This window comes from Ostrea edulis, chromosome 9, assembly GCF_947568905.1.
Source record: "Ostrea edulis chromosome 9, xbOstEdul1.1, whole genome shotgun sequence".
NCBI lineage: Eukaryota > Metazoa > Mollusca > Bivalvia > Ostreida > Ostreidae > Ostrea > Ostrea edulis.
Window position 1 is genome coordinate 32,649,265 of NC_079172.1, and position 27,992 is coordinate 32,677,256.

Here is a 27,992-nt window from a genome sequence, read left to right on the forward strand (position 1 = left end):
CTGACGCTATGTAATATAAGAAATGGTTGATTGATTCTGAAACCGAGTACTATCAAGATTGGTATCCTTTTATACATATTGATATCAATGATGACCGTCTATGATACAGAGAAAAAAATTGTTGTTCCTGATTGACAATGACATCAGTAACCCCAGAGAGACAGCGGCTAAACCCTTCATAGTATACAGTTACTGACTGGGTTCGAGGACAACAGCTGTTTTGTTTGACCCGAGAATGGGTCTGTTGCCCGAAGCTGTAGGCTGAGGGCAACCGATCAGTTCTAGGGTCAAACAAAAAGGCTATTGACCGAGGACCCAGTTAATAAATGTTTTGTTATACACCTTCATTTTTTAGGTTGTTTTTACTAGGTGCACATGGTTTGTTGACTTTAAACGGATCGACAATGTGATTGCGTATATTTATCACCGATTCCACTAGTTTAAAAGAAAACATACCCAATATCTTAATTGATAATTATATTTTTCGTGTATCTGCTCTGCTTTTCATCTAATAAATTCCGTATTTCATCATCAGTCAAATCAGTGAACGGATTTGTTTACATAATGGCGAGGTTCACTGATCTCCAACGGATTGGTTGTCCTCAGCCTACGACTTCGGGCAACAGACCCGTTCTCGGGTCAAACATAACAGATGTTGTCCTCGAACCCAGTCAATAACTGTATACTACATGTAGTACACTACCAACGCAACACCAGTTCTAATGATACTGGTTAAATCATTCACAGTGACACCAAATATAATAACTGTTATTGTTAAACCATTAACAGTGACACCAGATATAATAATTCTTATTGTTAAATCATTAACAGTGACACCAGAAATGATAATGGTTAAACCTTTAACAGTGTCACCAGAAATGTTAATTGTTATAGTAATCCATCGAATGATTACGATTAAACCATGAACAGTAACTGTTACACCAGAAACTACATTGGCTGAGCCACTGACAGTAACACAGAGATGTTAAACCATTAACAGTAACACAGATATGTTAAACCATTGACAGTAACACAGAGATGTTAAACCATTGACATGCAGTAACACAGAGATGTTAAACCATTGACAGTAACACAGAAATGTTAAACCACTGACAGTAACACAGAAATGTTAACATAAACAGTAACACAGAGATGTTAAACCATTGACAGTAACACAGAAATGTTAAACCATTGACAGTAACACAGAGATGTTAAACCATTGACATGCAGTAACACAGAGATGTTAAACCATTGACAGTAACACAGAAATGTTAAACCATTGACAGTAACACAGAAATGTTAAACCATTGACAGTAACACAGAGATGTTAAACCATTGACATGCAGTAACACAGAAATGTTAAACCATTGACAGTAACACAGAAATGTTAACATAAACAGTAACACAGAAATGTTAAACCATTGACAGTAACACAGAAATGCTAAAACATTGACATGCAGTAACACAGAAATGTTAAACCATTGACAGTAACACAGAAATGTTAACATAAACAGTAACACAGAAATGTTAAACCATTGACAGTAACACAGAAATGTTAAACCATTGACAGTAACACAGAAATGTTAAACCATTGACAGTAACACAGAAATGTTAAACCATTGACAGTAACACAGAAATGTTAAACCATTGACAGTAACACAGAGATGTTAAACCATTGACAGCAGCACAGAAATGTTAAACCATTGACAGTAACACAGAGATGTTAAACCATTGACAGTAACACAGTGATGTTAAACCATTGACAGTAACACAGAAATGTTAAACCATTGACAGTAACACAGAGATGTTAAACCATTGACAGTTACACAGAAATGTTAAACCATTGACAGTTACACAGAAATGTTAAACCATTGACAGTTACACAGAAATGTTAAACCATTAACAGTAACACAGAGATGTTAAACCATTGACAGTAACACAGAAATGTTAACATTACAGTAACACAGATATGTTAAACCATTGACAGTTACACAGAAATGTTAAACCATTGACAGTTACACAGAAATGTTAAACCATTGACAGTTACACAGAAATGTTAAACCATTAACAGTAACACAGAGATGTTAAACCATTGACAGTAACACAGAAATGTTAACATTACAGTAACACAGATATGTTAAACCATTGACAGTTACACAGAAATGTTAACATTGACAGCAACACAGAGATGTTAAACCATTGACAGTAACACAGATATGTTAAACCATTGACAGTAACACAGAAATGTTAAACCATTGACAGTTACACAGAAATGTTAAACCATTGACAGTTACACAGATATGTTAAACCATTGACAGTAACACAGATATGTTAACATTGACAGTAGCACAGAGATGATAAACCATTGACAGAAACACAGAAATGTTAAACCATTGACAGTAACATAGAAATGTTAAACCATTAACAGTAACACAGAAATGTTAAACCATTGACAGTTACACAGATATGTTAAACCATTGACAGTAACACAGATATGTTAACATTGACAGTAACACAGAGATGATAAACCATTGACAGTAACACAGTGATGTTAAACCATTGACAGTAAAACAGAAATGTTAAACCATTGACAGTAACACAGAAATGTTAACATAAACAGTAACACAGAAATGTTAAACCATTGACAGTTACACAGATATGTTAAACCATTGACAGTAACACAGATATGTTAACATTGACAGTAACACAGTGATGTTAAACCATTGACAGTAACACAGTGATGTTAAACCATTGACAGTAAAACAGAAATGTTAAACCATTGACAGTAACACAGAAATGTTAACATAAACAGTAACACAGAAATGTTAACATAAACAGTAACACAGAAATGTTAAACCATTGACAATAACACAGGAATGTTAAACCATTGACAGTAACACAGTGATGTTAAACCATTGAGAGTAACACAGTGATGTTAAACCATTGACAGTAACACAGAAATGTTAAACCATTGACAGTAACACAGAAATGTTAAACCATTGACAGTAACACAGTGATGTTAAACCATTGACAGTAACACAGTGATGTTAAACCATTGACAGTAACACAGAAATGTTAAACCATTGACAGTAACACAGAAATGTTAACATTGACAGTAACACAGAAATGTTAAACCATTGACAGTTACACAGAAATGTTAAACCATTAACAGTAACACAGTGATGTTAAACCATTGACAGTAACACAGTGATGTTAAACCATTGACAGTAACACAGAAATGTTAACATTGACAGTAACACAGAAATGTTAAACCATTGACAGTTACACAGAAATGTTAACATTACAGTAACACAGAGATGTTAGCATTGACAGTAACACAGAATGGTAGTTGATACTAGAGAAAGATTATATAGATCCTGCCTGTTGTCCAATTCTATTATGCTATATAAAATAATGTAAAATGTAAAATTGACATTAACTCCAGAATTGTTAGTTAATAACTAAGCGATTGACAGTACCTCCAAATGTAATAATTGTTAAACCATTGACAGTAGCTCCAGAAATGACAGTGATCAAACCATTGAATAGTGACTAAACCATTGAATAGTGACTAAACCATTGACAGTAACACCAGAAGTGGAAATGGCTAAATTATTGACAGTAACACCAGAAATGGAAATGGCTAAATTATTGACAGTAACATCAGAAATGGAAATGACTAAATTATTGACAGTAACATCAGAAATGGAAATGGCTAAATTATTGACAAAACACCAGAAATGGTAGTGGCTAAATTATTGACAGTAACACCAAAATTGGAATTCAAATTCACCGAAATGGTAATTTCACTGAAATGATTACCAGTTCGGTGTTACTGTCAATGACATAGCCACTACCATTTCTAGTGTTATTGTCAATAATTTAGCCAGTTTCATTTCTGGCTAAACAATTGACATTTTAGTGGCTATCCTACAAATCCGGTTATGGTACATCCATAGTAACTTTACACAGTTACACAAGAAATGGTTGTTGCTAAGCCATTGGCTCATTGACACTTAGTATGATATCAGGTGTGGTGGTCTTCAATGACACTTAGTATGATATCAGGTACGGTGGTCTTCAAGGACACTTAGTATGATATCAGGTGCGGTGGTCTTCATTGACACTTAGTATAATATCAGGTGTGGTGGTCGTCAATGACATTTAGTATGATATCAGGTGTGGTGGTCTTTAATGACACTTAGTATGATATCAGGTGCGGTGGTCTTAAGTTGCGTACAATACATGTAATAGTGCAAAGTGAAAAACTTGAGTTTGTAAAGGGAATACCCACTCACAGTTAGTCATCTTTGCTTTTCGATATTCAATTAGTAGAAAAAAACACTTTTCGTTAAATCTTCAAGTTTTTTGTAATAGAAATATAGCTACACATATTTGCCAATTTCAGAATAATGAAAACTCTTAATGTTTTAATTCAGTTATGCAAGAATCTGTCGAAAGGCTTTAAATCTATTATCTTGGAATCATGACTAAATTTCAAAGCAGTTTTATCTCACATACAGTGAAGTTAGCAATGTTACTATTTTTTGTGTTATATCGGAATTTCAGATATGTTGAATTGAAATGACTAACAGTATTTTATTTCAACAACGCTGCTTACAACATTTATACCTTTCAAACTCTTTACAAAAGCTTCACAAAGAATACATCCCTGTGCAACATACCATATTTACGAAAGTAACCTCCCATGACCTTCAAAATTAACAAGAACCATAATTCATGTGCAATAGTTTTCCTGTGAGTGTCAAGGAAATCAGAAATCTCCTTCAACTCCAGTGATCTTGATCATTTTGAATTAGAAAATAAATAGTAACCAAAATCTCTAAAGACAGTCACAATTCCAGTAAGTGATAAATGCTATACACAAGACCGAACCTGCCAGCACAAGAACGTTATTACAATTGTAGAAACGAACAAAACCTCACTTGACTTGCTACATCCGCTGTCACTGTTGCTAGAGAATACGTCTACATACATTTGGTGACGAGGTTATTTTGACGGATTTGCTTCAAAACAGCAGCTAAATCACTTATATTTAATTGATTTTCATTTTCAAAAGGTAAAACATTTTGTTTTGAATAACCGCCATATGGGAATTAACTTAGTTTCCATGTTATTATTTTCTTTCATGTCCATAGCGCTATTTGTATTCCGCAATTTTGAAATAGAAAAACCCATATACGAGCAAAAATGCTGGCATTTATTTTTTCGATTTATAATCATTCATCAAAACGCCTTGATTCTGATAAAGCCAAAATTGCACTGAGTGACCTACCTGCTTTGTTTTAACGTTCCTTTGAGAATGTTCACTTATATTGAGACAACGCCAGCTGTAAATGAAATGCCACAAATTTAGACGAATGCCTGACGCTCATGGCCGTGAGGGTTCCTTAACGTGTCCACAACTGTCGTGATGGGTGACCTTGGTACCAGTGAATCTCGCTTCGATTAGCGAAGGAACATTTTTACATCTTTAGCTTTAACACTGCCAAGATACGAGCGAGACTCGAACTCAAAACCTTCCGGTGACGAAGGGAACGCTCTACCACTGAGCCACCGCAATCATCTTATAATTTTAGGACACGAAAATAATATTATAGTCTAATGTTATGAAAGACATCAGATCCAGAAAAAAAAACCCACCAAATTTCTTTCCTTAAAAAAAAAATGTAAAAATAATCAGACACGTTTCCTCTCACCACACAGATCCGGATCAAAAACACCGTGACTAAGCGTGAACAGAATACATCCAATTTACCAAGCACAAATATCTATAAATAAGACTTAACCCATCGAGTTCAACCATTTATAGCAACCCAATAGTCATTTTATCATTCTGCAAACAATTTGAAAGTTTCGGCAATCGCTGTTTTATGCTATTTGTCATATTTACGCGACGAGGTATTCTTCTTTTATATGGATTTACGTACAGAAAAAAAAAAACTCAACTAAACTAAAACACTTGCACCTACACTGCAAAGATTATCAATACATTACTTCAATTAACGAAATTAAGAAAATTAATAAGTAACGTACATGCAGTCATACCTATTAGCTCTGTAGTCGAAAACCACACAGCTAGATTCACTAAAACTATTGTGGAAACTTGTAACTTTCAAACCTTTATGTTACTTATTTGAAAAATGTCACTTATTTGAAAAATTTCGCAAGCGCTTGATGTTACAAAATTATCACATATATTAAAAAACACGTTTACCTCAGCTACACATTACATACTATTGAGTAGAAATACGTGATTTTCAATATATCACATACAATGAAAATCACGTCTACCTAAGCTACACATTACATACTATTGAGTAGAAATACGTGATTTTCAATATATCACATACAATGAAAATCACGTCTACCTAAGCTACACATTACATACTATTGAGTAGAAATACGTGATTTTCAATGTATCACATATAATGAAAATCACGTCTACCTAAGCTACACATTACATACTATTGAGTAGAAATACGTGATTTTCAATATATCACATACAATGAAAATCACGTCTACCTAAGCTACACATTACATACTATTGGGTAGAAATACGTGATTTTCAATATACGTGTGATTCGGTAATGCCAAGCGCCTGTGTCATTGCATTTCAAACAGGCCTTTTACACTGATATATATGGAATTATTTAGTGAAAAATGAAATGTACCGCAAGTTGACATCTTTATGATTTTGATAAGATGTAATTTTGGTGCCATTCTGCAATCAATGCTACACCATGGAATCATTTTGTCACTTGTCGGACAAAACTGTTCCACTGAATACTACGTGTACATGTATATAGAGTGTATCGTATTTAGTCATAAATCTAAATTCTTCAGAATTATGTAGAGGTCTATCTTAGAAATTGAATTCATAGTTTTATACATTGATAGATATGGTATGCGTCGAATGGTGGGGTGGGGGTGGGTTGGGGGCAAAGAGGGTGACCTTCCACCCCCTGTCCCACTTTTCCACTACATACTTTCCACAGGTTTCACATACATGTATTCTTCTTTTCACCATGAATATAATACTGTCAAAAAATTCTGATCTGATTTTCTTGAGATTTACATATTCCTCGTTTTAACTTAAACAAGCTGCATACCTCTCTGGTTTAACCCCCCACCCCGTCTTAGAGAGTACAAGTTATACAAGTCTGTAACAAAACTTCTTTAAACAAGTTTACAAATCTGAAATGGTTTCAGTATTCAAAAGAAGAAAGGAATGACTGAATCGCACACAGGGGCGAATCTAGAAAATTTCCAAAGGGGGTGGGGGTTGCGACTCAAGTTTGTACCTTTTCCGCCCAAACAAGAAGGGGTTGAAGGCTCCCTACACGGCAAAACAGGACCTTTTTGTTAACAATTTTCAACCAAAAAGGGGGGACCCTTCCTCTCGAATCACCACTGGCATATTGTCTCATAGTCATTGATTTCCTTCATTTCGCAGTTAATTATACATTTCTAAAGAATATTGACTGGTCTGTCCGTCCATTTGTCACACTTTCTTCTTCCTCAAACTCCTCTTTTAGTTTATGCAGTAATTAACCGATTTATCTTTTCGAATATGATTGGTGGTGCTCAGTAGATATGCATTAAGGTTTTGGAATTTTTAATTTTACCCTGGGAGCCAATTGGGGGTTAAAAAACAATGTATTTTTCTGATAAAATCTGTTTCCCAGAACTCTTAATACATTTTACGCAAATGCCAAATCATCATTTGGAAGATGATTGGTGGTGTCCTGTAGATGTGCAATAAGGTTTCGGAATTTTCATTTTCCCCCTGGGGGCCAAATGGGGGGCGAAAACCACGTTTTTCTACAAAAAAAACCTGTTTCCCAGAACCCTTCTTACATTTTACGCAGTATAGCCAAATCATGATTGGTGGTGTCCTAAGGATGTTCAATAAGGTTTCGGAATTTTCATTTTCATCTTAGGGCCCAAATGGAGGTCAAAACTTTTTTCCTATAAAAAAAACCCAACATCCCTGATTCCCAGAACTCCTCTTACAATTGAAGAAGTAGCCAGATCGTCTTAAGGAAAATAATTGGTGGTGACCTGTAGATGCGCAATAAGTTTCCGGAATTTTCATTTTCATCCTAGGGGCCATTGGGGGTTGAAAAACGATATTTTTCTGTAGAAAAACTGGTTCTCAGAACTTTTCTTACATTTTATGCAGTAGCCAAATCATCTTTTGGGAGTTAATTGGTGGTGTCCTTTAGATGTGCAATAAGTTTTCACCTTGAGGGGCAAATGGGGTCGGAAAACGACGAACAAAAACCTGGTGCTTACTGCATTGTCATCACTCATGTGCAACATGAATATATTTGCTTTAAGGGCTGGACCCTCAACCATTTTAAAGATATTTGAACAATCAAAAAATGATGGTGGTTGGGATGACCCCAGGGCACTTGCCCATCAGAATGCTCTATGCATTTTGACATATGCAGCAAGAAATTATAGGGTATATTATATGGTAACGGTTGTGGCTTCTTTCGCTGATCACACAAGTATGATAGAGAGTATATTTATGGGGAACCACTTGTGTGAGAGTATTACTGACGTATGACAGCATCTAGTTGATACTTCCTTTAGCGTAGTTGCAATTAAAATGTGCTCTTTCCTTTTTTATACACAATTTTTAATGAAGAATTCCATCTTATAGAAATGAGACAACGTGTGTGAAATTGTGTGATAGTTGAATCTTTGGGTTTTCATCGAGTTATGCGATAATTTATCCCTATCCTCAACATGCTCAAGTCGTGTCTTTTAGCTTATTGTATTTAAACGCATTTTTGTTTTTGAGAGGTTCGCACCTAAGTTTTGTAGTATTGTCAACTTTTTGGAAGAATATTATTGATTTCTACATGAAATTAAAAACAAAAACAAACTTGGGCTCATAGCGCTTTTTTACTCAGCTATAATGTGTTAAACATGACCTTCATTTAAAATTTTCAGTGTCAACACAACATAAGCAACACAAATTAATCATTACATCAAAAATGACCCTTTTGCACTTGGTATACCGAAAATTCAAATGGAATTAAGAAATTCAAAAGAATATATTAGGATTATTGCCATTTTTGTAATTGCACATAAATCACAAAGCCTTGCCTTAAATTTTAAGATGGAACTAAACAGTGGGAGTTATAGATCAAATTTTGTAACTATTAGCCAAAAAGCTGAATTTTCATTGTTCATACAAATTTCGGGAAATCAATACAGATGTTTTTAAGAATATAGACGCTCTTAGACTTTATACAAAATATATCCACCAAATTCCTGAATTTACAACATTTGAAATATTTTAAAGTCTCAACTACTTGTATCATAAATTAGAAAACTGAAATACACGCTTAGGGGTATCATTATTGACGATATGTTGAAGAAAACAATATCTGTAAATTCGTGCAAAAGGTCTTTTTGATTAAAGAATCCTTCCGCATTAAAATGTAGTCCTTTCCAACCCTTTCAAAATTAGGACCGACAAGAACATTTTGAACTGGATAGGTTTAAGCAGTACACACATATATATGCGTGTGTGTGTGTGTGTGTGTGTGTGTGTGTGTGTGTGTGTGTGTGTGTGTGTGTGTGTGTGTGCGTGCGTGTGGACCGAAAAAATAAGTATTGAACCATTATTTACAGTTATAGCAGTTGTGTTCAAAAACTGAGGAGCTAACTTCATTTAAGGACAAATTATATAAATCACATGCAATTTGGATATAATGGTTCCATTACTTCAGCTATTACACAGACTGTGGTTTTACGGTTGATTAGCTCTCCTTCCGAGCTACCCAAGTCGAAATCCTGACTCCTTTGTAAATATCATGAATTGCTAGTAGTAAAACACATCAAGCAATACTTCATGTGTCTGTCTCATCCCACATACAGAAACATTTTTCCTACAGTAAAATGTTAGTTGGGCTCCCGGGTTGATGTCAAGGCTCCCAGAAAATGCCTGAAAACGCCTCGCTGTTAAAAAGTATGTTCTTGAAACTAAATTGCAAAAGTAAAGCATGTTCACAAGTGAAACACTGTACAGGCGATCATACTGCTCACAAGCTCCGTCCCCAAACCGGAAGTCCAATTATACTGTTCACAGGCTCCGTCGCCAAACCGGAAGTCCGATTATACTGTTCACAGGCTCCGTCCCCAAACCGGAAGACCGAAAGATACTTAGCCGCACCAGGATCAAAAAGTTATAGTAGCACCTGAGATACCGTTTTATACCTGAAAAAACTTCAAATGAGACTCCTGGCATTGGAAACCCAAGAATCAGTCGAGATACTGTTCCTGTTATGCCCATGTCTACGTCACCGATTTGCAGCTATGCTACCTTTAATATGTAGTCGACTTGACGTCAAGCTTAATGATTTCGGTAGCATTGTATATTCTTCGATGAATCACATTTCACCTTTTATCACTCGATTGACCGCCAGAGGTTTCCAACGTTGAGAAGAATTCTATGCATGACAACGTGTTTCTGAAGTGGTGGCGTTATGGTGTAGGTAATATAATCTGAATGGACGCTACATGTATATTGAAACTACATTACAGCATGTGGTTGTTCCATTTGTTTGGCAGCATAACTTTGTGTTTCAATAAGACAATGACATAGTTAGACACAATATGGAATTCCTTCATCAAAACAATAATGAAAGTTGCCTTGGCCACCCCTTTAGTCCAAACTTTATCCAATCATACAGGATGTGACATACGTATGCGTCCAAATCCTCTAGTAATGTTGCTTGCACTCCGCGCATCAATTATGGGAGGATGACAGAAAAGATACCAAATCAACTCCATGCATCGGAGAAACGCAAATGAAGATCATGTGTATTATCAAATTTATTGCATTAGTTGTAAAATTATTTGGTGTTATAAATAAATATTGTGTTGAGTTTCTTTTGAGTATCAGTGTTTTTTATTTGTAGAGCTAGAATCTAAAATGAAAACGAAATCCTACCTTTCGCTGATAAGTCCGGTTTAGTATACATATCATATCGCACATAAATGATATTACATAACGAAAGATAAACTGGGAGGTATTAATGCACGATCATGTGAGACTCGGAGTGTTAACAAGACGACATCTTCAACGCTAGGGGCGTGTCTACGACGAAGACTACCATAAATAGGAAATTGCTTTTAAAATTCGCATAGAAAAATCAGTGAAAGGACTTAGTTCACCATCAGTAGTTCGAAATATATATAAATTTCTAGTTAACTAGGTTAGGCTTATAAAGCTAATCACAATTTAGAAATGAATTCTGAATTAAATTTTTACAAATATATGGACTTCCCAGTACTTCCTATCAATGGGGCAAAATCACTATTTCTGTTTGCTACTGATAGTATTTGACTTCAAAAAGAGTGGAGACCACTCTTTTTGAAGTCAAATACTATGATCATGTGTGAACCACGATCAAATCAAGAGGATAGTTTTGGTTTAGTGAATATGATTTTATATGTATGTCATTTAGATAATTTTAGCGGAGGTTGTAATTAGCTTTCTGACGTGATATTCCAAGATACAAATGATCAATATTGGGGGTAAAACTTTTGACTATTTCAACGTAGCAATTGCTGAATTTCACACTGACAGAAAAATGTTTAAATTTTCGTACCGAGTCCTTTGCCCCAGAGATGGCGCATCCTCCAAGTTTTTCAACCACCCCAAATGAATTATGAAATAGATATGAAATATAAAACATAATACACTAAAACAATTGCAACTTTATGACTATCGAGAGAGAAGAAGCTTCAGTATCATTCTTGTAGATAGCTGTTTTTATTGTTTGTTAAGCACTGTGGGGCTCTAATCACACACATTATGAAGTCGCATCCCGCGAGCACAGACGCTGATGACGGCCCAGGTATCACAGAAATAAAACAATGATGCCACCAAATCACTCTTTTATCACTTGTGTTCTGGTATCCGGTTTGTCTGCGGTTCTCTTGTTTTATTATCCAACCTATCTCTATTGACTAAAATAAAATGTACAGAAATGCTTAACGCCAAAGTGAATAACTAAGACAAAGGTCGCGTGCTGGGATGTAAGGCCAGAACTCTGACAGAAAAACTACAAATGTAAAAATGCTGTGTAATGAGTGATCTATAGAGATGAAATTTTTTCTAATGAATTAAGTATACCTGGATAATCAAGACATTAACTCAAATCTTGGCGTCATATTTCAAAGGAAAATACGAGTATATGCACTTCTGGCTGTAGAAACAAACGAGAATCCCTTACATTCTAAACAACAGTTCCATTTATATAATATATGGGGAATTAATAAACAGACTTGTGACCCGTGATCAAAGAGCACAGTATTAGATCCGGTAATTCCCCGTTATTTGCAAAAATCCTTACAGATGGCATTCCTCACAGATTGGAGTTAACCAGATTTTGTTCACCAATTGTCTTAAGACTCGCAATATCCGAATCTGTTTACAATGACGATTTTGATGCATTCATGGTCAAACATGGGCACTGTAGGTTTCGATTTATTAATGATTAAAATTTTCTGCTTTCTGCATGACCTTGATGCATGTTATCCCAGAAAACGGTACTGCCTTTTTTCGATCTCTGGCGCATTCTCCCCACACAATTATGACAAAATGGGGGAATGTATTTTGACTACACAATTATTTGACATACACAAGAAGAAAACAAAATTACAATTACCAAGGAATGTGGTTACAGTATAACACTTAATGAAGAGATAATAAGCATATGAAGAAAAAACAGGATATTACGTGTGAATGCATGTTTGTGAAGGAGGGCCAAACTATGTGTTTGGATGTAATCATCCTGATTTGCACAGTCATCCTGCTCGATAGTGTTGCTTGGAGTTTATTACATGTTAACGTATTGATCAAATGAACAAAGGCACAAAAAACGTGATATTATTTGCTAAACCTTGGACACTAACTCCTACACCCACTTCCTTGATGTCAATTATCGCGGAATAAAAGGATGTGGGACATTGGTGTGGTTTGCTTTTCCTCCCACGGTATTGCTGGCATTTAAATATTAGTATTTCACAAAGCTGCAGGACTGAATCCTTTGTGGAGAAAGTTTGGGCGGACCTAGCCTCGATACCATAAACTGAGAATAGACTTAAGTTTAAATTTCAAATCTAACTAACTTTTGAAATAATTTTCATAAACAAATAACATTTTCAGTACAAGTTTGCTTCTTTTTTTTTTTTTAATAAACCAGCAGTTTTTTTTTAACATCTATGCGAGACGAATCGTAAGATATAATTAATAAAAAGTTTGGTTGAACTATATTCTCAGTTAATTGTCTTTAGGCCAGCTATATGCTATGCGCAGAGGCCTTCCCTGTTTATGTTACATGTACCCTGTATAACTGATAATTAATTTACTTTTAAATATATCTAATTCGCTTTGGATTACAATAGTCTGTACAAGTATTTCCAAAACCTCTAAAAGATAATTACAAATTAGTTAGGCACGGTAAATGCTCATTTCCATCAATTCTCCTTATATAAACTTGGAATTTTTAATATTATCATGATTAGTATGTACATACTAGTATGTAACAATATACCACTCGCACAAGATCCGCACCCTCATTCTTAACGGTAGATAATATCCCTCGAGGTTATCATTAGTAATTCCTAAGGTAACCGGGAAATGCAAATTAAGGTTTAAGTCAAGTCACGGACGATAAAATAATACTGAGTTTTCATCCTTTTTATATAGAACTTTCCTTGGGAAATGTTTATTTTCTGCGTGGTATACAAGCCCAAGCTTTTACGGGTACTTTCTACCACATTAACTGCTATGTCGTTACCATTTTTGTGCATTTGGGAAAGCCGCGAGATGGTGATATTGGCCATTTTTGTACTCCGTTTTAGAGAAAGAGGGGATATTGATTTAGAGCCATCAATTCATCCGTCGGTACTGTTTCCGGATGACGCATCAAACACCATTTGAGTTTTAGCAATGAAATAAGGCATTCCATATATAATATATACCAACATTATCTTATATACAATAACATGGACAATGGGGATCGTGAAGCACTGCATTCTCCGGTGACATTTTCTACGTTTTAACACTGATTTTTTTTTTTTTTTTTTTTTTTTGGCAAGAGGACCACCTGAGTACTATGCAACAACTCATTCATGGACAGCTTAATCACACACGTCACAAGTGGTTAATTACTTTCTAAAATTAGGCGAGTATCAAAAATTTCAGAAACTGTATTTTCACTGTTATAACAATTACCGCTTTTTGGAGCCCCAGTAACTAGTCCAGAGGTCATGAATTCCACAATTTTGGAATCTTCCTACCCGTACATACAGTGGATTGTTTTAAAACACCGAGGTAAAGAGGATCGTATTTAATACTAGATAAAAAGTATACTAATTATTTTACCTATTTAGCCCTGCCCTAGAGCCTGAATCCGAGATGCAGGGATGTGTAATTTTACAATTTTGGTAGAGGGCTCTTCATAACCATGCATAATACATAGACGTAAAGAGACAAGACAAGTTTCATTATACATGTACATGTATATCCATTTGGGCCTTGCCTTAAAGTCTTGATTCCTGGTTTAGGGGTAGGAAATTTCACAATTTTGGTCGACAGCAACATGCTGTCCATAATCATGCACGAAATATCTGTTCACAATAGCTGTAGAAATATATCCATTTGGACCTTCTCCTAATAAAGCAAGACACCAATTTAACCTTTGCTCAGGGGTAGGGAATTTTACGATTATGGAATATAGCCACATGTATGGTTTTTTTTAATTTATTATACATACAGTATTCCTTCACAATTCACAAAAGTAAAGAAGATATGTTTTGGAGGGGTAATGAAGATTTAAAGAATCGGTGTAATTTTAATCCATAAAACATACAGTCCACTATCACACATGAACCCCTAACCGAGAAGACAAGATTTTTACAAAGGTAGAGGTATCATTATGCATGATAAACATAAATATTGTCTGCTAGAATAGTAAATGTCCCCTTTTAAAGATTGCATATTTTTTATAGCTTTGATCCCCACCCTTCAGGCCCCAGAGTGACCATGAATTCTACAATTTTTCTCTCTCCCCCTAATTTGTTCCATGCCAAATTTGACGAAAATTAGCCTCATAATTTTAGAGAAGTTATTATGTTCAAATGTCAATGGATGACACACGAGTGACTCACGTGGCCTAAAAATACTATCAGTTTCCTTCCCACCTCTTATCACTGCAACAAGTGTGAAACCAGGGGATATTATGTACACGGTATCCACAAAATTTTTCTGCACGCAGTTGATGACTCCAAGAGGACAACTTTTGTCTCTTGGCCATACCAGAACTCTAGCTCACAGAAGGTGTTATGACATGTTGTCTTCTTTTCTGGATTTACCAATCTCTACTACAGGACACTACGCAAACTTCACTCCATGAAAGAACACGTGGGAATCAATGCTAAATGATCACATAGATATCATATTAGATTTATACAGACATAAAGTTGATATGACAGCTCATACATTGAATAAAAAAACCTTACACGTCATTTAACCGTTTACAAGATTCTCGTAATTTGAACGCTAATAGAGTCGAAAGTGAAGCTTGCATTGCGCCCTCGGGTAAAGATTGTGAAAATTTACTTGTTACAACTTTACTTTATGACAAACAAGCGCAGAAATGAATTACGTCAAGTTTCGGTAGTTCCGTGACAGCCACCATGGTGATAAACAGTTGGGGGACCAACATTAACATCTCAACACGGGACAACATTGAAGACTTCTACAAAGAGTGAGGTACTTACCTCTCGATATTACAGCTCGGACGAGCACGTTTTAATCTGAAATATATGGAAATAAATCTTAGATGTCTGTGAATTCGGTAAGCAAAATTATAGACAAATTTTACATCTCTTTTATCTTGGCATAGAAAAATTAGAAGTAAAATTCGATGTCGTTGAACTTAATAAAATTATGGTAATTTAATAGTTTTATTTGAGATATGATTTTCAGTTTCTTTTTATGTTGTTTACGTTTTTCACATGCATAATAAAGATGTCACCAGCTGTAGGTGCAGTACCAGTAACCACATATTTTGACTAATGCATGTTGCTCAAGGCCGTAGCAGAAAACGTTCTTTATCGTACCACAGGGCATATATTTCATATATGAAATACCAGCCATGCTTTTGCATTTTACATAATACTTTTAATTCACTTAGGTTTGATGCGACCGGCGAATTCTATGACTAAAAAGTCGAAAGTCGCAAGGACGGACTAAACATCAAGAGGTATATGCAAGATATTTTTGGCATCCAAGCTAGGCGCCAAGGTTTAACAAATACACCAACCTCCTCACAGACCATTGACCCAGTATATTATTTTTAAAAAGTTGGGATATTTTCTAGAAATGTGATTAACTCAGTCTGTATCGATTGAAGCACTCGAAAAAGTGAAGATAACGAACAGTGATAATCAATCTCATAATTCCAATAAAGAATACAAATTTAAGAGTAGGGCAAACACGGACCCCTGTACACACCTAGGGTGGAATCATGTGCCTAGGAGGAGTAAGCATCCCCTGATGACTGGTCACACATGTCATGAGCCCTATGTTTTGCTCAGGTAAACGGAGTAATCCTCAGTCAAAATCACTATGTAAAGAACGGACTAAGATATGGCATGAAACTGGTTAGACAGCATTCAATCTAATGACAGGTTGTATTTGTAAATTAAATCGTTATAACGACCATATAATTTGCGAAATTTAAACTTTGAACGAGACTGTTGAAACCCCTGTAACATCAACTTATTTGTCAGGAACCTACCTCGATTTAAAAACTGATCATATGCAGAACATGTTCGTGCATATCGAATAAGTTGAGAGACATAAATATCATATTTAGGTGTTGATGGTATATTGTTACACATATATACGGGAAGTTGACGATGGAGAAACTGAAGTCATCCCGTTTGTCATGAAGATGAGTTGTTAGTCTATGTTCAATAAAATATCCAGGTATGAAGCAGATGTGGAAGACTCTGTGGTATCTTTTATTTCAAGTTCACTAGGATATATCGAATCGACATCTGTCAGAGTGAAAATGAGTATTATTGATAGATAAAACGTCGTCGATATATCTAAATGTCGTTTTTTTCTTTTGGGGTCCACAAATGCGTCAAATTGTGGTAACAAGGAAATGAGACAATGTTCTGGTTCAAATAATTGCAGATTTATATCATCACAGTTTATCAGATACTCCAATGTGTACTAATTGTATTAATTCAGTTGAAAATGCCTACCATTACTTTTTTGTTTGTCCAAATTATACACATTGCAGAATTGCATTGTTACAAGCCACACATAATATATTACAAATTGCTATAATCAACAACCTACAGTTGAACTGTTGTTATATGGTAGTTCTTATCACGGACAAATTTTTTTTATGAAAATATTTGAAACAGCACAAACTTTATCAATGCAACAAAGCGTTTAAAAATGTGAAATAATCTATTGTAATTCACTTATGTTCAAAACGGTATTTCTTTTTGCGTATTTTTGTTCGTTCTTTTATCATTATTTTTTTTTCTTGCTTCTTGTTTCATGGTTATTTTCATTAGTACATATATAATATATTTGTATCTCTTTTTTCTATACATTTTATCTTATTCATATATCATATCTACATATGTAGATGTGTTTGATTCATTGTGACCTTGATGTACGGAGGGGGCTCAAATTGGCTATGCCTGCTGTCCAATCCCATTCACTTATTAGTGAATCAAATATTGTTTAAATCAAAATTAAATAATTGCAGCAGGGGAAAAATGAAAATCTAGGGGTGGGGAAGGGGGTGGGGGTGGGGGGGGGGGTATGCCGAGGGTTTGTGAGAAGAGGAGTAGAAATCCCAAGCTATGATATGAATAGACCCAGTATGTGAGTGACCAGCTCATACGAGGTAATATTTGTGATTCATTGAATTATATATACTAGAAAAATTCAAACATGAACGAATATGACATGCTCATACATAAACAATCAAAGCACCCTTGAATAATTTTATGCTCTCCCAAAAGTTGCCCGGATGGCATCTTCTAATCATGCATTCTTAGCAACAACAAAAAAATCTTTTAATTTATCCATCCTCCTAAATAATAGAATTTGTATTTGTAACAGTAAGTATTATAGACTGGATTTTTTCCTCTCCAACTGAATTTTTTTTTTCTATTCAAACTGAATGGTTTTCCTCTTTAACTGAATTAGAGGGTAAACACAAAAGCACCTGTATTACGTGATTGTAAAGGTTAGTAACATTTTGGGAGCTTGATTAAGATCACATCTGCAGTCAATACATGTCTTGTAATAGTTAATAAGGGTTGATAGAATTTAATTTATTTCAAATTTAGAACTTTAAACGTTAATTACAGACCGCGCAAGGCGCGATCTGCTCTGATACGGGTTTTCAAACTGTAGAATTAATGTTTTCGTTTCTGTGGGAGTGATGTGAATGTATTTTTAAAAAATTTCCGAAAGTAATGTAATACGTACTTTATTGGGAATTGCAGCTTAGTTATATATATCGTTAATATTTGCTTTCGAGTTACAAGTATACATGTAATCTCTAAGAATAAATCAAGCGTATTAACATAAAAAAATGTATAAACAATAGAGTTGTAAATTTCTGGGTTCAATTTATTTATTTATTATTTTATATCTATTTATCCATTCAGTCGTGCAATACAAAACAGGGGTAAAAAATGCTTTGTGGATTCACACAATAAGTAATATACCGGTATTCAAGTGGTCTTGAGGTGATAAGGGGGGGGGGGGGATTAGATAAGAAAAAAGAAAAAAGGTCAAGGTTACATATATCATGCTATGAAATGAAAGGTCTTGTTATAAGAAATGTATTTACAAAATATAAAAGTTCAACCATAGATGGTACAGGAGATATTGGATGGTCAGTTTTCTTTTAAAGAAGGTCATACTCCAAGGTCAAACACCGTCGTATCATAAGAATCTATATATACAAAATATGAAAGAAGTCGAAAATGTGAAAAGCCTACAAGCGAAAGTAGGACAATGGACAAAAGCGAACTTGAGCTTTAAAAAGCTCAGATGAGTTAAAGTACACATTTTCTCGTCAAGGTCGTATAATTTATGGGCAATGAATTACGTTTCTGATTAATTATGTATGCTTCGCAAAAAAGAACGAGCTCTGATTTTGAGAATACTTGGAAATATGTGGCAAAAGTAGATTTTGAAATCTATAATGGTCCTTTGATTTTTCGCGAGTAGACTAAGCCCACGAAAAAAATACTTCTGTTGACTTGGTCACTTGGAATCTGGCATATTCGAGAATACTATTGTTACAACTGCTCTATATACACGTACAGGGGCGGATCCAGATTTTTTTTTTTCAAATGGGGCCCGGGGCGGGACTACTAATACTGCAACACACTCCATGAAACATATCTAAAGATCAACTGAAAAAAATATTTTGTGCAAAAGATGCTAAATGCCTAGCCATCAAGGAAATTGGAACTATCGATTTTGAACTTGGCGAGACTTGGAATAGGAAAAATTTATTTTTTAATGAAAATGTCAGATCACACGAATGCGAGACAATTCTATATGAACTTCAAACATGAAATTATAGAAACCAGGGATATTTCAAATGTTTTAACGCACTTCCTGTGTACACGTGCACTGGTGCCCAAGGTCTGACTTATTCTGGAGTTTGAATTTATACCAAAACACAGGCCTAATATTGTAACTTATGTGTCCCTAGTGACTTCCAGCTGTAAACACATCTGGAAATGGTTACCAAAATTGAAAATCCGTTTATGCTACTGCAAGTAAATTAAACAGTCCAATAATGAAAATGTCTTGTGTCCAACATTTTTATATGGTACAAGCCCAAGGTGTGGATTTTTTTGGGCATACAGTGTATTTCAAACTTCAGCCTATATTTATAGCTGAACACATATCACAATTTGGTACAGAAGCATTCTTAGCAAACCATTCATTTAAAGTTAACAAAAATAATTCTATTCACCCATGCAAAATCCTGGCCTGCTGTTTTACTCCGGTACGTGCACATTGCTAGCCTACAAGATCGCAGACATGTTTTAAAATCTCTTTACTATAATGTGACGTCACATACACTGTGACGTAATTTTCTGAAAGAAAGTGCGAACTAGGCAGATTTAGATTTTCCGGCAGACACATGGTCTTTTTCTCTATATATTACCATAGACATAAATGTTTTGAACTAAAGTCAAAACTATATTTTATTTGAGCATTTTTGCCGTTTTACAATAATCTTGAAAAACCCTCGAGACCTTGACATGACAGAGGTATATGTGAATGTAAGGAACGATAACTTTGGGTAGAGATTGATATAAATTACATATTTGTTAATACGAAGTCAGAGCCGGTGAGATTCCTGTCTCCTAATCTTAGAAATAATACCTATCGATATATTGCGCTTCTGATGATGATTTAGACACATGTATGCTAGCCTATATAGCACATGTATAATAGTGTTGCATCTGAAATGCAAAAACAAAACGGCTAGAGTTTTTGTTTTCTCTCATTATATAACCATAAAGTCTAAGTATTACATATATTTGTAAATCAGTCTCATTGATATTCCTTCTCTTCTCAATGTGATGTACATCATGTAGATAACTTGAAAATTCATGATGGCATTGATGAATGGACGCCCGAGATTACAACATCGACTCTGTTACATGCAAACAGTGGTATAGCTTGTTTATTCATCTTGAGTAGGTATAGATATACGCGCCTAATTTCGCTTTCGGATCAAGCTCTTTGCCCACCTTTTGTACATTTTTTGGATTTATATCAATCTTTAATGCAGCTGAACCAAATAGTTCTCCTTCTTTATGATTTATACTTCTTAGGCACGTGAAATGGGAACACGCGATCACTTTTAATTGTTACCACATGGTTTATTACGAACACACTAATGAACAAATTTTTACCAACCATTTATCTTAACGAAGAATTTTTCGGGGTACTCTAGCATTCAAAGTCTAATTGACAAAATGCAGTTTCTCTATGCATTATGGGTATTTCCTTAGGAACAAATTAGTAGAAAGGCATTCCTTTCCTATTTACGAGGCGTTGTACATAATGATGCGTAATGTCATTAAAACGGGTTAGAGATCCCAATTTCCACAGCTACATTGTACTAGCGTTCTGTCATCATGGCAGTATGAACGTGGCCGGATAAATCTTGAAGATCACAATATGATCCAAGTACGGTTAGCAACAACCCAAAACCACAACCTGCAATTCAATACAATTTACATCGCAAAGGGAAAAAATAAAGATGTAAACTTTATGTAAAGTTTCAGTATATTAGTAGGTAATAAGAGAAAGCAATGCGAAAAGCAACAAGCAGTGACTTCTGGGTCACCAGGTGAATTGACCTCAACTACACTAGTTGGCATTCCAGCAATATATCGTGTCATTTTTATCTACTTCTATGCATATGAAAAGAAAAGAAAGCAAAGATATTGCACTGTATATTATACATGAAGTCTGCTCGTAGAAGGCTCTGATACAATGAAATCGTTTTTACATTACTCACATGCTCCTTGTGTACACGGTTCCACTTTTTTAAACGTCTTTATGGCAAATGTTTTGTGAAAATGTTACTAATGGAAATTGAGTCCGCTGTAATCTTCAGTTTTGGGCTCGATTACAATTCAAACAATATCTTATGTAATTCTGAATGGGATTGGGCAGAGGATAAATCTATGTCAGCCTGCCTCTCTCTCTGTCTCTGTCTCTCTCTCTCTCTCTCTCTCTCCATGTACCTTTCATTTGATCGCCAACTTAATATCGCCCAGGTTTATGCTCACTAGTATACCCAAATAGAAATAACGTTTTTCACACTTTAGTAGATGTACAGCGTTCTCTGGATATTCGCGCCATCATTTTGATGAAAACCAGAAATCATGAGAATGGTGAATCTTAATCAGTTTGTTTTCTTGACTCCCTGTATTCAGTGGACGAACGTTACATTAATCATAGCACTTCGCTGATCAAGATGCACAATTTACTCCCGATCAGCGAGGCACAAATGCGTGCAAAATAAACCTTTTAATACTTCATTAATTATTTGTTTCAGCGTCTGTAAATCAAATATATTTTCTTCAATCACGGATGTCTGTAGACTGCTCTTTTATGAGAAGCCTCGACATATTTTCAATATCGAAGTACAATGGAAAAAAAAATACCAGAGTGTATTATGTTTTATACCTTCCGAAAATCATGTGCGATATTTTGTTGCGAAATGCGTCGAGTCTAGGTGGATAAGAAATGACTTATGAAAGATATGTAATCAGATTTCTTTTCCAACGACACTTACAAACCTATTTAAGAGTGAGCAAAGAGAATACATTCCACGAAGCTTGGAAGTCTTCAAATTACCAATACACACAAACACATGGGATTGTCATCTGCATAATTCAACAGGCAAGAGACATTCATTGGACAATTTCATTTCAGGTATACAAGCAGAGTGAACCTGTCGTAAATCAATACACACCAAGAAAAAAAACCCAACAACATCGATGCATGAGACTTCGTTTATTAATCAATTTTCTTTTATAAAGGATTGGTCTTTATTATTTATCCTAGCTGTTATATCTCATAAATGGAGAATTATGAAATGTCAATCCTCTGAAATAATATTAAGGCGATTTCTCTACGTGGGGATGTTAACTATAACTATCTGTGTGTTTGTATGTACAGTATATAGGGATGTTAACTATCTGTGTGTTTGTATGTACAGTATATAGGGATGTTAACTATAACTATCTGTGTGTTTGTATGTACAGTGTATAGGGAATGTTAACTATCTGTGTGTTTGTATGTACAGTATATAGGGATGTTAACTATCTGTGTGTTTGTATGTACAGTATATAGGGATGTTAACTATCTGTGTGTTTGTATGTACAGTATATAGGGATGTTAACTATCTGTGTGTTTGTATGTACAGTATATAGGGAATGCTAACTATCTGTGTGTTTGTATGTACAGTATATAGGGATGTTAACTATCTGTGTGTTTGTATGTACAGTATATAGGGATGTTAACTATCTGTGTGTTTGTATGTACAGTATATAGGGAATGCTAACTATCTGTGTGTTTGTATGTACAGTATATAGGGATGTTAACTATCTGTGTGTTTGTATGTACAGTATATAGGGATGTTAACTATAACTATCTGTGTGTTTGTATGTACAGTGTATAGGGAATGCTAACTATCTGTGTGTTTGTATGTGCAGTATATAGGGATGTTAACTATAACTATCTGTGTGTTTGTATGTACAGTATATAGGGATGTTAACTATCTGTGTGTTTGTATGTACAGTATATAGGGAATTTTAACTATAACTATCTGTGTGTTTGTATGTACAGTATATAGGGATGTTAACTATCTGTGTGTTTGTATGTACAGAATATAGGGATGTTAGCTATCTGTGTGTTTGTATGTACAGTATATAGGGATGTTAACTATCTGTGTGTTTGTATGTACAGTATATAGGGATGTTAACTATCTGTGTGTTTGTATGTACAGTATATAGGGAATGCTAACTATCTGTGTGTTTGTATGTACAGTATATAGGGGATGTTAACTATAACTATCTGTGTGTTTGTATGTACAGTATATAGGGATGTTAACTATAACTATCTGTGTGTTTGTATGTACAGTATATAGGAATGTTAACTATTTGTGTGTTTGTATGTACAGTATATAGGGATGTTAACTATCTGTGTGTTTGTATGTACAGAATATAGGGATGTTAACTATCTGTGTGTTTGTATGTACAGTATATAGGGAATGTTAACTATAACTATCTGTGTGTTTGTATGTACAGTATATAGGGGATGTTAACTATAACTATCTGTGTGTTTGTATGTACAGTATATAGGGATGTTAACTATCTGTGTGTTTGTATGTACAGTATATAGGGATGTTAACTATAACTATCTGTGTGTTTGTATGTACAGTGTATAGGGAATGTTAACTATAACTATCTGTGTGTTTGTATGTACAGTATATAGGGATGTTAACTATCTGTGTGTTTGTATGTACAGTATATAGGGATGTTAACTATCTGTGTGTTTGTATGTACAGTGTATAGGGAATGTTAACTATAACTATCTGTGTGTTTGTATGTACAGTATATAGGGATGTTAACTATCTGTGTGTTTGTATGTACAGTGTATAGGGAATGTTAACTATAACTATCTGTGTGTTTGTATGTACAGTATATAGGGATGTTAACTATCTGTGTGTTTGTATGTACAGTATATAGGGATGTTAACTATCTGTGTGTTTGTATGTACAGTATATAGGGATGTTAACTATCTGTGTGTTTGTATGTACAGTATATAGGGATGTTAACTATCTGTGTGTTTGTATGTACAGTATATAGGGATGTTAACTATAACTATCTGTGTGTTTGTATGTACAGTGTATAGGGAATGTTAACTATAACTATCTGTGTGTTTGTATGTACAGTATATAGGGATGTTAACTATCTGTGTGTTTGTATGTACAGTATATAGGGATGTTAACTATCTGTGTGTTTGTATGTACAGTGTATAGGGAATGTTAACTATAACTATCTGTGTGTTTGTATGTACAGTATATAGGGATGTTAACTATCTGTGTGTTTGTATGTACAGTGTATAGGGTATGTTAACTATAATATCTGTATGTTTGTATGCACAGTATATAGGAGATTGCAGGTACGATTTCTATTGAAAATTAATTAATTACTTGAATTACTATTAATGCAATCATGTTGTCATTACAGGAAATTCGGTTTTGTCAGGTATGATTTTATGTCTCCCATGAAGAAAAAATATTTTGAAAATGTGAACTGCTATGCTTCACGCCGACATACGTTTTGTGAAGCGCATGAAGCATAGCAGTTTATGCCCTCATGCATTTTCAAAACTGAAATTTATTGCTTATATTTTACATTCTACTTTCATTTCTGTCAGAATTTCCAATCATCAAAATAGACGTACTATATTCATCAAGAGTCATACGCGCATTGTTTCCGTATCACTGCAGCGCGTTCATGGGGAAATGGATATCATTGCAATTTGTAAAGATACATTGGGACTGTAGATATTGACGTATCATCCCCATTCGACAATTTACAAAATTGGCTATGACGATGACTAAATCGTCTGATTAGACGCGTGTGTTTGTGATTTCAATACCTCCAGAGATGTAAAGATTTTAAATAATTAATATCTCTTCGAAGCTGGGCTCTCTTTCAAAAAGCTCTTAAATGCCAAGTTGTGTTTCACCCCAGTAACAAACATCTTGTACACAATTACTCAATATCTTGTTTTCAGAGGTTCTTTTCCATTTTTTCCCTTCCCCACTTCATTTTGACACGTGCACAAAACTTTGGTTTGTATTTAAACATTTTTTATATCATTTTTCCTGTTAAATTCTACAAAAACTTGGATCCCTCATTTGAAAATACGCACGCACACAAAAAGAAGAAAGTATATAGCAATATGACTTTAATGAGATTTTACTCGAAGCTGCAAAACAAATGAAAATGTATATCATTTGAGTGTATACAACTCAGCTTGACCTTGACCAACAAATGTACATGTGACATTGGAGCCAATACTTTCTAAATATTGCCTTGATCTTGATTACAGTTATCAGACGTCACCAGTGTTAATTAAGTGATGCTAGGCGCGGCTCTGGGCCATTTGTGATTAGGTTTCATCAGAGAGCAAAACCATCGCTTCCTTATGACCTAGGTATAAAGGTTATTGCAGGCGGGAATCGAACAATACAGTATAATACACAGATTTGAATATAGCGCCTTTGACAAGTTACCCAAGGCGCTTAAAACAGCATGAACAATTTAAAAACAAAACCAACATATGACATGGGACCCTCAATCGCCTTTTCAAGAGGAAGCACTCCACCACTGGTCTACCTGTAAATACTGCGACAGTTAAATCTTCAATATAATTTGTATCAAAAGATGTCATTCGGGTGGAAACATACAAAACGTATCTACAGCAAGGAGGTGTTTCGTCTCTTGTTTCGTAAACTACTTGTACCATCGCATGATGTTGGATCCACGCGTCATGTTCATTTGTAGAAAAGTAAATGCTGAATGATACAAAACAAATCCAGAAGCAGATGGTTTGTCTCCGTGTTTCAACATTCCAATTCATACACATTGATTGGATAGGGGCCCCGTGCATCCACATGTCTGTTTGTTGAATGTTTATGAAAGGTTTTCAAGAGTCTCTTAAGAGATTGGTATCTTTCAAACACTGTTTCAACTCAAGGATATGAACACTTCGCACCATACGAATATAAGTATATGTGTTTATTTATTGCATAGAAAATTAACGAAATGTTTTTTACACATATGGCTTCAAAGAGTAATGAGATATAAATTGATATAAGAAACCGTGGTCTCTGCGGTTTTTATATTTACTTCATACCAACATTAAGCTTCTATAGAGAGAAGCGGTATTTGAATCCAAATGTAATATCGTGCAGGATATGGACATTTTATTGACCAGGAACACTAGGGGGCAGGATACACAATATTGCATCTTCGTTGCATTTCAAGAACACTGCAAAGATATTATTCTATAAATATAGTAATGAATAATAATACTTACATAATAGAAATGCGGCTCTCTTATTCCCGTGTAGAGGTAGCATTAGATCCTGGCGAGAACAACGTTGACATCCAGGAGCCTAAATTGATGTAATCACACACAAACGCATTAATGATCATGACAATCTCCAACATTCCGTTCCCATTCGTCTTATGTTGGCAAACTAAGTCAAGTTGTATTATTACATCCAAAAATCTGCACATTAGATAGTCCAATATTTTACATCTGAAGATTTTCGTGTTCAGTATGATTCCCCTGTTCGTCTCTGAGAGATAAGTTTATCCTTGCGTTCGGTTCTATCACTTCTACGAGCACAATTAAACAGGGCTTATTACGAAGCTCTGATATCAATGTAATTATTTTAGCCTTCCAGGAATTTAATGCACCGGGAGTGAAGGTTACGGCATCATCTTTCTCATTTAACACCTTTGATTCCAGTCCGACCAAGGCGGATGATGTGAGAATTGTCTAAGGTGCCAACCAAATTTGAAGTTGGATTAAATTATCTGCAGGACATTGATGCCTTGTGTCGCTAGTAGAGGAGTTTTTCCTTGGACATTCTTCAAATGTTTTGTGGAGTGTTTGTAATGAAGTAAAAAGTCGCCCACTCTTCACGGCGGATGTGTACAATCACCCAGTGTTGTTTTTTCCTAAGCTAAACTACGAAGCTCCTATATATATATATATATAAATCAGAACAGCGCACTTTATTGTATCGACAGCCTTTCTTCATCTGTTAATATATCTGGTTTAAATTTGTGAAAAAAATGTGAAGGTGAGAAAAATACTGATTTTTTTTTCCTCGTATGCAAACATGTATCTTCCCTTTCCCCTTGATTTTGATTCCACAATTATTCTAATTAAAAAAAACACCCAACTTTCCAGTAATTAATCAATACAATATACGATATCAAATTCTCTAACAAAGTTTAGCTATCACCGTATGCCAAAATTAGATATATGTATAATATCGATTGCAATCTACTCCGGATCACGGCAATTATTCACAGCGTGAGGACATGTCTTCGTTAGGTTTGAAATTTCTGGTATTTTTCCTGATCGCAATGCTTTGATCTTTTTACCGTGACCAGGTAATACACTATCGTTATAAAATATTGACTACCTGTTTCTCTTTCTGCAATAAGTTTGAAAATACATGTATATTCACATATCTATAGAAAACTGCGACGCTTATTGGAAATTGTACAGCACGTTCAAAGGCTTTTTCAAAAAA

The 27,992-nt window shown here is 34.9% G+C and overlaps 2 protein-coding genes and 1 long non-coding RNA gene across 7 annotated transcripts in view; 1 reads left to right on the forward strand and 2 right to left on the reverse strand.

The window, feature by feature from the left end:
* Positions 1 to 11,037, reverse strand: part of LOC125657684 (ciliary-associated calcium-binding coiled-coil protein 1-like) — a 56,371-nt gene extending 45,334 nt beyond the window's left edge. Inside the window, exon 1 of one of the 2 annotated variants that reach the window (XM_048888412.2) lies at positions 10,994 to 11,037. The gene's annotated coding sequence lies outside the window, so the exon portion shown is untranslated. The remainder of the gene's footprint in view (positions 1 to 10,993) is intronic. The other variant, XM_056150249.1, reaches the window with a different exon arrangement.
* Positions 1 to 27,501, reverse strand: part of LOC125657681 (5-hydroxytryptamine receptor 4-like) — a 42,041-nt gene extending 14,540 nt beyond the window's left edge. Inside the window, exons 1-2 of one of the 4 annotated variants that reach the window (XR_008798794.1) lie at positions 26,759 to 27,501; positions 15,835 to 15,870 (exon numbers count right to left, since the gene is read on the reverse strand). The gene's annotated coding sequence lies outside the window, so the exon portion shown is untranslated. Of the gene's footprint in view, positions 1 to 5,296; positions 5,824 to 15,719; positions 16,012 to 26,758 lie in introns of those variants that run through there. The other 3 variants (XR_008798795.1, XM_056150247.1, XM_048888407.2) reach the window with 3 other exon arrangements.
* Positions 12,553 to 23,068, forward strand: LOC125657685 (uncharacterized). The gene is made up of 3 exons (XR_007363429.2): positions 12,553 to 15,911; positions 16,251 to 16,319; positions 22,577 to 23,068. It is a non-coding gene; the product is annotated as an uncharacterized LOC125657685 (long non-coding RNA).
* Positions 27,502 to 27,992: the final 491 nt, after the last annotated feature.